Genomic DNA, 15273 nt, shown 5'->3' with positions numbered 1-15273 from the left:
TCCTTTTAGTCTTTTTAATATTTTAAGTTTGTAATATTTGTGCAAGTTTTAAATTTAAAATTCTTAGCTTTATTGTAATTTATTTTATGCTATCTATTTTGTACAGCCCTCGAAAATGTAATGAAGACATTACGAAACGTCGGGAATAAATTGACCCTTTTAGCAAGTCTTTATGTCCTTCTCCTCATTGATGAATATATATCTATATATATATGTCATATATCTATATTATGTATATATATATAGAGGGATTTTCCTTAATTATATCTATATATATATTATAAATATAATTTATTGTATCCCCATATATATATATATATATATATATATATATATATATTATATATATATATATATATATATATATCCATTATTATATATAGGGATACAATCCACAATGATGTACAATCCCTCTGTTGTTTAATAAAAAATATATATTTCTTGTACAGCAAATTATAGCTTTCAACCGTCAGCTGTTGTCTTGTTCACATCTTAGTGAACAAGACCACAGAGTGGTCGAAGCTAATTTGCTGTACAAGACATATTATAATTTATAAAAAACTACAGAAAGATCTTACATCATTGTGAATTGTGTCCCCACTTACTTAGAGGTACGACATAGTACCTAGCTTCTATATATATATATATATATATATATATATATATATATATATATATATATATATATATATATATATATATATATATATATATATATATATATATATATATATATATATATATATATATATATATATATATATATTACAAGTTACGAGGAAAGCTTACCTCAGATTACCCTCTGAACAAAACAGGTATGCCGAATAACACGCGACTGAACTTTTTGACACACTTTTATTTTACAAAGATATGGCAAATATAAGTGTAATTATATATATATATATATATATATATATATATATATATATATATATATATATATATATATTGCATTCATTAATAAAAAAAATTGCTGTAATGATTACTGTTAAGGCTCAGAAAGGTCTCCAGTCCATGGTGAAACTTTGAACGTATAACTTGCCCAGATTTGCCTTGAGGTTTTAACCTGGTCAGTGATTTTGCGACATTGTGTTTCAACTGTAAAAGGTTCATGTGTAATACACCTTGGGCATGTGTTCTCATTTTACATGATTTATCATCACAGCAATGAGTGAGACGCAGGTAGATCTTATCAATGGTGTCTGTAACGAACAGAACATTACCAGTTTTAGAGAATTCAAAAGTTTTATCATTTTCCAACTGATTTTTGTTTCAGAGTAAACGCGTTCATGGTCTTAAGTTTCTAGAATTGTTCATGTTCTGTTAGTTACAGACACCATTGATAAGATCTACCTGGGTCTCACTCGTTGCTGTGATTATAACTATAATTATTACATATCTTCTCTCAAATCATGTTAAATGAGGACTCATTCCTAAGGAGAAGTACACATAAACCTTTTACAGTTGAAGCACAATTTGCAAAATCACCGACCAGGTTAAAACTTCGAGCGAATCTGGGCAAGTCATGAGTTCAAAGTTTTACCAAAGACTAGAGACCTTTCTGAGCCGTAACAGTAATCATTATAGCAATCTTTTATTAATATATACAATAAATATGTCATATCTTTGTCAAATAAAAGTATTTCAGAGAATTCTGTCGCGTGTTATTCGACAAACCTGTTATGTTCAGAGGGTAACCTGAGGTCAGCTTTTCTCGTAACTTGTAATATTTATTCCTACAACATCTTTGGAGTCAGTGACAAAGCATTTCCACTCGGGCAGGACGTTCTTGTAGAGAGAGAGAGAGAGAGAGAGAGAGAGAATTTTGGTATTTATCAATGCACACATTTCAGCTGAGAACAATTACCTACCTGTGAAAACATTACACATCAAAATAAGAACCTCAAGATGCGCATATGGAACATTATCATTGTAACATATACTTAAAATTCTTGTCTGTGAATCATATCAGGCCACAGTTACACTTTGCAACCGAATGAGCAAAGACCGGCACTCTGGTGCGGGCGGCAAAAAACTCCCGTGAGTCAGAAAATCCAACACAGGTGGAAAGAAACAGATCTTTCCCATTCACAATTGATCCCTGATTCCCTTGATCTGCCGAGAGAGAGAGAGAGAGAGAGAGAGAGAGAGAGAGAGAGAGAGAGAGAGAGAGAGAGAGAGAGAGCACTGGTACCCTAATACAATTCTCGTTGTATTTTAATAATTGACTCACATTTTTATCTAATTACTTATTAACCTAATTCATCTTTTCTTATTTGATAAGTGATCTCCTCTCTATGTATTTCCCCTTTACCTTTTCTGTTACTACTTTTTAACCACCATATTGTTTGGAAGCTTGAATATCATGTGGGCTTGTTCCATATGAATAGAGTTCATCATCATCATCATCATCATCATAATAATAATAATAATAATAATAATAATAATAATAATAATAATAATAATAATAATAATAATAATAATAATGATAATAATAATAATAATAATAATAATATAAAGAAACAAATCCACAGTTATGTAAATGTACATATATTTCAGTTTAAAAACAGCAAAGATAGCTTTCGGGAATTTGTTCGGTTCCCTTAGAATGATAAGGGGAACAGCAGAACAGATTCCCCGGAAAGCTATCTTTGCTGTTTTTAAACTGAAATATATGTACATTTACATAACTGTGGATTGTTTCTCCATTTGAAGACTCGTGCTACTATGAGGATTTTTTAATAATTATAATAATAATAATAATAATAATAACAAGACACGCCCCCATATCAAATGACACCTGGGAGACAACTGAAGAGCGAATGATGACGTCACACGACACTTGCAGACGGGTACGAAACCAGTCCACAAGATCACCCATCTTGTTTTTATACGAATCCAATGTTCAGTTTCGTATTTTCCTTTCGTCTGACCCGAAGACGACGAAATACAAACAGGAATCTCACACAGGAAATGATTGTGGAACTTCCACTGTAACAATCAATCTTGTAAAGCGACGTAATGACCCATTCAACTGTCAATTCCAACAAGGAAAATAATACTTTGGTGTTCACATTATTAAGTGACTTTTGCTTTTATTTCTCTCGCCGGATTCTTTCCCGAAGTGAATTCCTTTACACACAGCTGTTTCAGAAACATCTGTTTTCTATTTATCAAGGTTTGCATGTAAGTGCGTGCGTTTGTTTGTGCATTTCTGTGTGTGAAAACTATGGGGAAAATGTATGCATGTATATAAATATATATTCATGTATACATATACATATACACAAATGTTTTATATGTATGTATATATAATAATGTCTACATACATACATATAAATTATATGTATATAAATATACATAAATATTACATTTATAATCACATACAAGATACCTATATAAACAGATACCTACATACATACAGATATACATACTTACATAGAAAAGAGAAAAACGAAATCTGAAAAAGGCAAGATTAATGAAATCAAATAACCACAAACCTACGGACTAAGCGCGCCACGTTCCATTAATCATCATGAATTACACCAACCGTCACAAATGAGATTTATTTCCCAAAATTACAGCTGACAAGAGTCAATTTCAGGCTGCTTTAAACATAACACAATGGAATTTCTTCCGAGGACTCAATTATAAATCTTTTTTCCAAGACAATATCTCATCAAATGCAATTCTCTCTGTATTTCAATTTACTTACGTTTCCTATCTATTTGTCTATTAATTTGTTAATTTATTTTTCATTCTTAATAAGAGATAAGTGATCTCTTCGTTCTGTTTTTCTTATTACTCTGTGTTACTTCTTTCTAATGAACACCATAATATTCTTTGGAAGCTTGAATTTCAAGCCAATGGCACCTGTGGTGGTGGGTTTCTTCCGTATGAGTTGTGTTCGTATTCTGAATAATAATAATAATAATAATAATAATAATAATAATAATAATAATAAATAATAATAATAATAATAATAATAATAATAATAATCAAAGAAAACTCATAATAACATGAGTCAATGAAATGAAAAAGTAAATCCACAATAATAAGTCTGCTTGTTTTTGTTATTTAAAATACAAAGCTTTGTATTTTAAATAACAAAATCAAATAGACATACTATTGTGGATTTACTTTTCCAATAATATATATATATATATATATATATATATATATATATATATATATATATATATATATATATATATATACACAAACGCCAAATCTAAGGAAATCTGCTATACTAAGACGCAAGTTTGAAGGCATTTTATTGCGTGATTTATGCTTTAGCACTGCGCGCATATAATATATATATATATATATATATATATATATATATATATATATATATAATTATATAATGTATATATTGTATACTTTCATTCAGTGATTCATTGTCCGCTCCTCTTCCTCATCATTATCATTATCATCACCAGAAAAAAAAAAAAAAAAAAAAAAAAATCGTGTTGCAAACTCAGCCATTGAGACTTATTGCTATGAACACGCCCCCTTTTTGCCTTCACTGACAATTAACCTGCCTGCCGGAGCAACTGACGTAGGTATTTATGGCTCACGGGGGAGGGAGGGGAAGGGGAGGGGCAGGGCAACCATCCCCTTACCCCCACCCCAATACATAGAACATTCCCATTAGTTCTATTTGCTGGGCCCCAGGCAATTCTACTGGACGGGTTGACATCCAGTTAGGAGAGAGAGAGCGAGAGAGAGAGAGATCCTGCAATGAGTGGGAGAGGCTGCTAGGCGACGGGTGAAAGCGGAGAGGGAGAGAGAGAGAGAGAGAGAGAGAGAGAGAGAGAGAGGAGCGAAAGCGAAAGGGAATATCGGCGGGTAAAAGTGGGAGGGAGGCATTGGGGTATTGTGGGTGGGGTTGGAGATGGGGGTTGGGGGGGAGGACCCAGTGAAAGAAAGAAGGAGGGGGCATGGAATGGAGAGCAAGGAGGTTGTTTGGGGGTCTTCTCACGTAATAACCTATAGCATGTGGAAAGGGTGGGGCTTCCGAGGTGGAAGGCTCTCTCTCTCTCTCTCTCTCTCGTCTCTCTCTCTCTCTCTCTCAGTCAATCTCTCTCTCTCCTCTCCTCAAATTATAAATGTACAATACCTAAACTTTTATGCGTAAGGATTAAACTTCCATTCTGTGTTTTAAGAAATAGATTCTCTCTCTCTCTCTCTCTCTCTCTCTCTAGGTCAGTCTAGTTACTGAAAATAAATAACTTTACTGACTGCTGAATATCAACAAAACTAACCCCGCCCCCTCATATAAAATTTGTTATAGGTTGGTACAAGTTGCAGTATCGCTTGATATTTCACCAGGCTACTGCGGAACCTTGGAACACAGAGGAAGGAATGAAATTCCCTAATTTATAAGTCACACGTAACGGAAGACTGGTGCAGATCGGGTACATAATAAGTAACTCTTGCTAACCGAAAACAGCAAGAGAGAGGAAGCTTTCGGAGAAAAGGTTTGAGGCTTAACCAGACAGGAGAGATAAGACCGACTTTAAGTATCACGAGAGAGAGAGAGAGAGAGAGAGAGAGAGAGAGAGAGAGAGAGAGAGAGAGAGTCACTGTTTTAATGCTACGATCAATTACAGAAAAAGAAGAGTAATAGGAATCCGAATGGTACTGCTCCAGAATGAGAGAGAGAGAGAGAGAGAGAGAGAGATAGAAAGAGAGAGAGGGGGCCTCTTTGCTCTTTCCTTTTCACTGAAGACAAACGAGGAGGGAACTCCTGAGCTGCCCGGGTATGTAGGGCAGTGAATGGACTTCAACGCTTCAATGACGAAAGTTTACAAAAAAAGAAGGAAGAAAAAAAAGAAAAGAAAGGAAACTCCTTGTTGGAATAAGGGAGATGACGAAGATTTGCCTTCTAGTCTCGTTCTCTGAACGTGAGAGTTTCAAAAAAATTTTGTTTGTGAGTGTCTGCAATTGACTGCACGAGCGTTTGTGTGTGAGTGTTGCGTGCGTGTGTCTGTGTGTGTTTGTGTGTGTATATATATATGATAATGTTGTATATATGCGTCAATAAAAGATTATAATTATCCATGGACTACACAAAGATCACTGGATTCAATGTCGCTTACAATAAATTGTACGAAGCTAATAGGGCAGACTTAACATACAATTATTAACATTAACTGAGAAGAAATAAACTGACAAATGACAGTGACAATAAATATCTACTAAAGATTAAACTTTTCTTTACATCTTGAATGAGAATTAGAGGTAAGTTCATACCAAGATATAAAAAAAAAAGCGGATAGGAGTTGAACGAATCCAGGAAACATTCAAGATTGAGAGACGGTAAGGGTCGAAATAATAATAATAATAATAATAATAATAATAATAATAATAATAATAATAATAATAATAATAATACATGAAAGGAGTGAAATATTAGTGACATGAAACTGCTTAGAACAGCCCGGTAAAGGTAAACAGAAGTTTTAATTGAGAGGATGAAACATTTGGTGGAACTACTCATACCTCATTAAATTGCAGCAGAAACAACAACAACAATATAATAATAATAAAATAATATAATAATAATAAAAGTATACACAATGAATATAATAAACAGCTGAAGAAAAATGATGTCGACGATTCTAGTAACAATAAAGGGAATAACGACGAATGAGCGATTCAACTAACAAAGTAATATTAGCGAAAGAAAGAAAGAAAGAAAGAAAGAAAGAAAAGAAAGGAAAACTCAAAGCGAAAATGGAACCACTGAAATGTCAGCTCGTTTTGTAGGTGGGAGCAGAGTCCGCTAATGAACACGAAAACCAACCATTCATTACTTCTGACATTTGCGTGGACTCCAACCCCACTCCACCCCCAAACCCAACCCCACCCACCCCCAACACTCCCCCAAGACCCTGAGGGGTTAAACACACCATCCCTGCTTATCATTCCGTCCCTCAGGGTGCTAAAAAAAAAACAAAAGACCCTCAAGGCTATCTCAAAACCATTTATCAGCATTTCAAAGAAATCTACTTTCTAAATAAATCGACAGATATATATACTCCAGTTTTCGGTCTGCGATGTCTTTATGACATTATACATTATTTGGTTTAAAATGACTGAGCTAAGCAGATTATTATTACTAGTATTATTATTATTAAGAAAATAAACCTCTATTCATATGGAACAAGGCTACAGAGGTCACTGACTTGGAATTGAAGCTTGCAAAAAATAACGTAATAAAAAAGAGAAATTAACGTATAAAAATATAAACGAATTGTTAGAATGCAAAGATAAATTCTTTTAGGGCAGTAGTTCACTGCATCTTCGCTTGGATGTACGAGACTCTAACTGCACGACATCCTCGGGGAATGAAGGACCTCTGCAACTGAGAAGTTCGACAGCGAGGAGCCACAATGACTGCATATGAGTGTTGTTCATCAGCGGATCTGATCTGACGGCTCTCAGCAGGAAATGAGGATCAGGGATCAATTGTGATAACGTTCGCTGTTAATTACAACTGACGAAAGACTGACGAACAAGTCACCATCCGTCGATGGATTTACGTCATAAACGCTGGTGTTTATGACAAATGACATGAAATAGGTCATTTGTCCTTCGTTGATAATGAACGTATTTATAATGCAAAAATCATTAAAAAATGAATTGATTTTTACAGTAACTTGATGAGGTGTCAAAGACAATAAAATAGACAACAACTCACGGTAAACAGAAACGAACCCGTAACTTTTGTATGCTATGTAAAAATTAATTAATCAACAAGCTTCGCTAATTTTTCTCGATGAGCCAAGGAGTTGGAACCTCTTAATACGGCTATGGATACATACACATACGTATACACAACATACACATCCTATCAAAACGAAATACACTTGGGAAACACTCAAAGAACCCTTAGTATACAATTGTGTGATCATGAAAAGTTCAGCTCATTTACTCTCTCTCTCTCTCTCTCTCTCTCTCTCTTCTCTCTCTCTATCTAATATATATATATTATATATCTATATATATATATATATTAATATAATATCATATATATATATATATATATATAATACTCTCCCAGCTGGCTCACAACAGTCGACCAACAACTAGATATATAGTTTACAATTGCGATCCACTGTTGCAAAACAGCCAGGTGAAAAAGTACGAGAGAGAGAGAGAGAGAGAGAGAGAGAGAGAGCTTACGAAGGCCCTGCAGCTCTTATGTTCAGCATTTGGTCAAGACGTTTACGTAATGATTCAAGATGTTTGCCATAGCGGTGTCTTTGTGGCGGTGAGGGAAGTACATATGAAATCAGTTCCACTACGTTTGTGGGAATGTCACGTGCGTATCTTTGGAGTAGCGCGCGCACGCACGCACACAGACACAGACACTCGCGTATATATAATACACACACACACACACACACACACACACACACACATATATATATATATATATATATATATATATATATATTATATATATATATATATATATATATATATATATGGGGATGAGGTTACCAGCCCCCACAAACATTTCCTTGTCCTCAACAGACAAACATCACTAGCATACAGACCGAGCCCTAAGATGGGAAAATAAGACTGCTGGAAAATGTGCTGTATCTCATTCCGTTCTGCTTTTATATAATAGTCTGGCGTAAAAGACTGACGGATCGCATGTTGTTATTATCAATATTGTTTGTCATCGAGCTGTTAATATTGTCTTCATCTTACGAATGTATTTTATACAATAGTCTCTCTCTCCATTGTTAATGCATTGTGAGTTCCATCATTATCGCTATTATTACCACAGTGATCTATTTAAGTTATCTTTTGCGTACCACAATCGCCTATCAATATGAACCAAGGTCTTTAGACCTTGATATGAACTATGTACGTGAATACCCAGCATTTAAAAAAATCTTCAAAAAAAAAAAAAAAAAAAATTGCGCGCGCACTTTCCCACTCATTTCAAAAATCTGAAATGCAAATTCTCGACATACTCTCTTTGCAGTGCCTGCAACAGACCATGACATTTGAGGTAACAAGGCTCTCGTTGCAAAAAAAAAGAAGCTCAGCAACTATTATGCAACGGCTGAGTATGCAATTGTTAAGTAATGGTAGGTAATTGCACCAGCTTGGCAAGAGTTTAAGAGTGAAAATGAGGCGTAGCAACTCGAACCAGTCAGGGGAGTGGGAAGGCGTGAAATATTTCAGAAACAATTATAAGTCCAAATGCAAATCTTTCTCTCTCTCTCTCTCTCTCTCAAGACACAGAAACTAAATGTAGTTCTGTCAAACCAAAAGTTACTTACCAGTGAAAATTACCATTCTCTTCTCTCTCTCTCTCTCTCTCTCTCTCTCTCTCTCTCTCTCTCTCTCTCTCTCTCATGACACGGAAACCAAAAGCAAGTCTGTCTAGATAAAAGCTACTTACCAGACGAGATGACAAGCTGAAATGGAAGTCGTCAACACCTCGATGACCCAAGAATGCACAGGCCTTCAGGTGACCCATTTCATTCCCTGCTTATATATACGTCACATCATTCCCTCAATTATTCACAGCTAGAAAGAAAATGAACAATTACCAATCCTCGCTTTAGTGATGTGAACGGCACGTGGGCCATCAATACTAACATTTTTATCTATCTATTTAATAATCTGTAAATTAATTTTTCTTTTTTTAATAATTGCGATCTCTATCTGCATTTCCCCTTGTCTCCTGTTACTTCTTTCTAATGAGCACCATATTCTTCGGAAGCTTGAATTTTAAGTCAGTGGCGCCTGTGGTGGGTTTGTTCCGTATGAATTGGGTTCCTCTGAATATAATAATAATAATAATAATAATAATAATAATAATAATAATAATAATAATAATAATAATAATAATAATAAAACTAGAGGCTGAAGTAGCTCCAGGACTCATGCAAAAGAGTGTGCTCCTAGAGGGATGCCACCAGGAACCCCACTCTATAAATACACCCAATCGAATTGAAGAAGTGTGATAAACCAAAAAAAAAAAAAAAATAAATAAATAAATAAATAATAATAATAATAATAATAATAATAATAATAATAATAATAATAATAATAATAATAATAATAATAATAATGTGTATCCTTTCCAATCTCGTTCAAGATGACAAAATCTAAGAACCAACCCTAAGAGTCCATTCATTTGCCAATCAAGATTCTTTAGATTGCTCACGTGTAAAAGAAAAAAAAACTGTGGAAAAATATCGACGAGATAAGAATCAGTGATATACCGACGAAAACTGAATGTAATAATAAATAAATAATAATGAACGCTACTTTTACTTCAAAATTGAAGTTACGACTCGGAACAAGGCCCAAGACAATTCACTTTTAAGATTTTATACCTTGTTATTTTTATATGTTACGAGAAGGCGTTGCCCTACAATTTTGCTTTGTTGGAAGAACTACAAAACAAAGCACGTCCCGTTTAGTTCAGATGTTGTAAGAAGAAGAAGAAGAAAAAGAAGAGGAGGAGGAGGAGGAGGAGGAGGAGTAAAAGGGAAAGACGAAAAAAATTTTGAAGGTTTTTGCCAGCCTCGTTTCCTCGCGGGTGGCACAACGTCTTCCTAAATTGAGACAGACTTCAGGTCTATTGTACGTCAGCCAGACCCCATTCCTTCGCTATTGTTACGTCACGCGGCCATCGGGGGCATTCACGCGCCACTTAACCTGAGGTCTTGTTACGATACATCCTCCTCCTCCTCCTCCTCCTCCCTCCTTCCTCCTCCTCCTCCTCCTCCTCCTCCTTCCTTCCTTCCTTCCTTCCTCCTTTCCTTCTTCTGTCTTCCTCCTCCTTCGCCTCCTCCTCCTCCTTCCTCCTCTTCTTCTTTACTTCAATTGTCGGAGCAAAGTCAGATATGAAAACACCTCCTTCTTCTGCGGCGGAATTGTCTTCAAAAGGACCGAAGGCAAAGTCACATATGATCATCGGCGACAATGGCCTTACGTAAAAACCTCGCGGAAGACAATAGCGTCAAAGCGTAATCAATCCGCCTGACGTTACGTAACGACAGAAGGAATGAATCGATCACTGCGAGAATTGGCGGAAAACACAAAGACGGCTCAGTCGACCTCAGCCGTTGTTAGGCATCATTAGAGGCTCTGAAGAAAGTATTGTGAAGCATTGCCGGGTTCAGCTTTCATGAATTTACCCATTTCAGAGAATCGTTACGAAATGCATTCGTGATGTGTCAGGGTTACAGCGATGATAAGAGACGGGATAGTATGTTCCCCGAAGCTATTGTTGAAAAAGATACAACGATTTGAAGATGAATTTTGCGGAACGCAAACATCTGATACGAATTAAAAGAGCGTCTGCTTTTTTCATAATATCCTTTGGCTACCTAAGACAGCATTCTGAGACATTCTTATAGAATGACTTTAAGATGATCATACCTTAGTCCTTAGAGAATTGCGGAATATCGAACACTGGCCTATGTCAGTACCACCTACCGGCGGTGAGAAGAAAATTGTCATGTAAAAACAACTAGTTAAACATTGCGTCATTCTTAGAAGTACAATGATGCAATCTCCTCTCAGTGCTACTGGAAACAGAAACACCGGTTATGTAGTATCTAACCACTATTGTAATTTACGTTGTCTCTGCTAATGCAGATGACGATTATATCAAGATAACACAATCTGTCATAAAATTGTCGAATTATTGGAGGTGAAATAAATAAATAAAAATTGACACAGAATTTGGTCATTATGAGATTCAGCGGTTGTACTTTATAATAACTCGTGTGTTACCGGGAAAATAATGAGAGAGAGAGAGAGAGAGAGAGAGAGAGAGAGAGAGAGAGAGAGAGAGAGAGAGAGAATCAGCAAATTTGGTTACTTCCTTCAAATAAGAGATGTAGACTTCCACGTTGAGCTTTTACATCAGCTCAACAGGAGAGAGAGAGAGAGAGAGAGAGAGAGAGAGAGAGAGAGAGAGAGAGAGAGAGAGACATTCTTCACAGCAGGGGTTAAAAACTGCGACAAAAGTTCGAGTCTGTTAAACCTTCCGAAACAATAATGTGAGAGAGAGAGAGAGAGAGAGGCACAATTCTGAGGTTAAAGAGAGGGCATTCTTACTCGGGTATTTCTGCCATAAATGCCATGCATTAGAGTCAAGATGCGCAACAGTTCGGTAACTAGGGCGTAATCATTCTCTCTTAAGGGTCACAATCACCCGTAAAGGACCTTTCCCTCACTTGGCTGCACTTTACCGTATGCGCCGCCCCACTTACTGGTGCCATTTTTTTTAAAGTTCTCTTATTTACTGAAACCCCTGAAGGAGGGAGTCTACAGACTCTAAACCCAACAGGACTCCAGAGGGAACAGAAAATAACACCGAAACCTGAAATTCTCTGGAGGCGTCTGCAGCAGAGATCAGGAATGAAATTGCTCCCCTCTTAAATATTTGGAGCAGTTTTTTGGAGTTGGTAAACCCTTGTTTTGGCAATGGATGGGCCATGACACCACTCTGCTTTTACAAACAGTACCTTTCAAAGACTGCTAAGTAAAAGCAAAAAATTGGTATGAACATTCATCTACTTATACATAAATGTAATTCATCTTAATGTTTGCTAATACACTCAAATACATTATACACAACTTTATATAAGTAATATGTGCTTGGGCGCGCGCGGACGTGTGTAAGGGTGGATCTAAGTGGTTAAAGGTTATACCTCCAGGATCTGCAGTGGTATACTTTACACAGTAACGTTACAAAACGACTTTCATCACAGATACCTCAGTTACAATGCGGCAGAAGTCACTTTTTAACCTTGGCATATATATATATATATATATATATTATATATATATATATATATATTATAATATATATATGTATCCATGAAATTAGTTATAATTATTTGATACAGATCAAACTGGCTCTGATTCGATACCTGATCTTCAGCAGCAAGTACAATTGACTGACTGATTGATTGACTGATTGAAATCCATCCGGCTTCACAGATATCAGGGCCATTGTCGCTATTTGCGATTGAACGTTTTCAAATTGGGAAAATACTAAGCTTCAAGATCAACATTAAAAAAATGGGGGGCGTGTATACGTAATGAACTTCTAACATTATTCATTATGCAACGAAGTATATTTTGTAAATACTGTAAAGATATTACACATGAATAGCGCTGTGATATACTTATTAGGTATGCAAGGAGATTTCAGTTGGCTTGTCTGAAGGCAATACATTTACTCATTCTCGTTCTGTACCTTATTTTGAAAAGGCTGCGTAAAAAAAAAAATTTACATCAAAAATTTCATTTTTTTAATTTATTTTTATTTATCACTTGTAATTCTAGATTCACTTACAGCAAAATGTAAATGCTCTTTTTCTCAGCAAAAGACAAACATGGAAGCCAAAAATGACGAAATTATTAATATACGAAAAAACCAAATATAAATGAAAAATATTTAAGGACACATAACACGAAAATTAACATATTTAAAAAAAAAAAAACGAAACTGATCGAAAATTAAGTTGCCACAACTGAACATTCCTTCTCTTTCCTCTACTTTTTTCAGCTTTTTTGAATATTTTTTTCCATCCGGTTCACTTTTTTTTCTTTATCGGTTTTTTTTTTCTTTTTTGCTGCCCGGCTGAACGCGCCCCTAACGGAAATTACCCCCCAAACACTTTCACTCGCTCGCCGTCTCAATCGGAGCTCAGGAACGCTGCCGCCGGTCTCTGCATTACGTCTATCGTAAAATCTTCAAGATTTCGGACAAAAGCAGGAGGGGGGGATAAACCTAAGGCTAAAAAGAGGTGGCGTACTGTAGGCATGACTAAATGTTATTTGGAGGGTCCCTTCGGTCCTTAGATGTACCCGCTTCTTAGCCTTTTACATTTTTGTATTGTTTGTTTGTTTGTATGGTGCTTTTACGTTGCATGGAACCAGTGGTTATTCAGCAACGGGACCAACGGCTTTACGTGACTTCCGAACCACGTCGAGAGTGAGCTTCTATCACCAGAAATACACATCTCTCCCTCCTCAATGGAATGCCCGAGAATCGAACCCGCGACCACCGAGGTGGGACGCCAACACCATACCAATCACACCACTGAGGCACTTTTATATTTTTATAGACTTCCATAATGTTTTAATCAAATCTTTCAGGACGAGGAGGTCTCCAAAGATTGGCATTGGACACACGGACTGCCCGGCAAAAATGTATATCCACACAGACTGACAACAGAGCTTCGAACCAGTGTAATAAACATTCCCTTTCATTCTGGCACTATCGGGTGTCTGTCTACCTTTCCCGATCCTGACCAGCGCCACAGGCCCCGGGGAACGTCTATGGGGCGATCGAGTGACCTTTTCCTGCGGTATAGTATACGACCTTTTTGGCAAAGACTCGGTCAGCAACAAGGTGCAGAGCGTCGCCAGAAAAACCAGTCTACAACGAGGGATGGGATATTTCCTTTACTGGTGCAACGGAAATGAAAAAAACTCATTTGAATGGAGAAATAAATCATACAAGAAAGTGAAAGACTGAGGATGAAATAATGAAGTTAGTGGTTTGCTTTAGTATTTAGATTAGATGATGTCTTAGTACAGTTCGAAGTTTCACAGGGTTTAAAATTGGCTGATTTACGAAAATCAGTCAAATTCGGCTGTAACGCCAAGCACTTGGTAGCTACTTTCAGCCATAGAGCTTATCAGCCGGTGTGAAATTGGAGTGGCTGGAGGGGGGACCAAGATGGAACACAGGAAGGGCTGAATGGAGGAGGCCAAGTGAAGGCTACAACGTGGCTGCAAGCAGCTATGGGCCGAAGAAGAGTTCGCGAACTACCATTAGTAATGGCTACAGTGCACCACGTGAGGTGTATAAACAGCACTATAGTAGATTCACATCAACCGTGCATTTGATGTCTAGGCCAGTCCCTTACGACGCTCCTGATTGGCTGTTGATAAGCCAATCAAAGGGCCGGAAACGCCCAGTCTTTCGAGAGAGTCCACATGGGTAGGATCTATGTTCCACCTTTCCAGTCTATCAAAAGTACCCCTCAGGAGAGGAGGAACATAAATCCTGCCTATGTGAACTCTCTCTCGAGAGACTAAGAGTTTCCAGCCCTGTGAGTGGCTTATCAACAACCAATCAGGAGCGTCGTAAGGGACTGGCCTAGACATCAAATGAACGGTTGATGTGAATCTACTATACCACCTAAGGGACTTCATCAAGTTTGTAGGTCTGAATACCAGAACCGAATCCAGAGGGCCAAACCA

General features: G+C 36.5%; 1 long non-coding RNA gene across 2 annotated transcripts in view; it reads right to left on the bottom strand.

Moving 5' to 3' along the window:
- The window catches only part of LOC135196727 (uncharacterized), a 145229-nt gene that overhangs the window by 32021 nt on the left and 97935 nt on the right, over positions 1 to 15273 (bottom strand). For both annotated transcript variants that reach the window (XR_010310436.1, XR_010310437.1), the window contains exon 2: positions 9431 to 9558. This is a non-coding gene — a long non-coding RNA (uncharacterized LOC135196727). The remainder of the gene's footprint in view (positions 1 to 9430; positions 9559 to 15273) is intronic.

The sequence above is a fragment of the Macrobrachium nipponense genome, chromosome 18 (assembly GCF_015104395.2).
Source record: "Macrobrachium nipponense isolate FS-2020 chromosome 18, ASM1510439v2, whole genome shotgun sequence".
Taxonomy (NCBI): domain Eukaryota; kingdom Metazoa; phylum Arthropoda; class Malacostraca; order Decapoda; family Palaemonidae; genus Macrobrachium; species Macrobrachium nipponense.
Note: the sequence above shows the minus strand (reverse complement) of the source record. Positions and strands in the feature narration are given on the sequence as shown.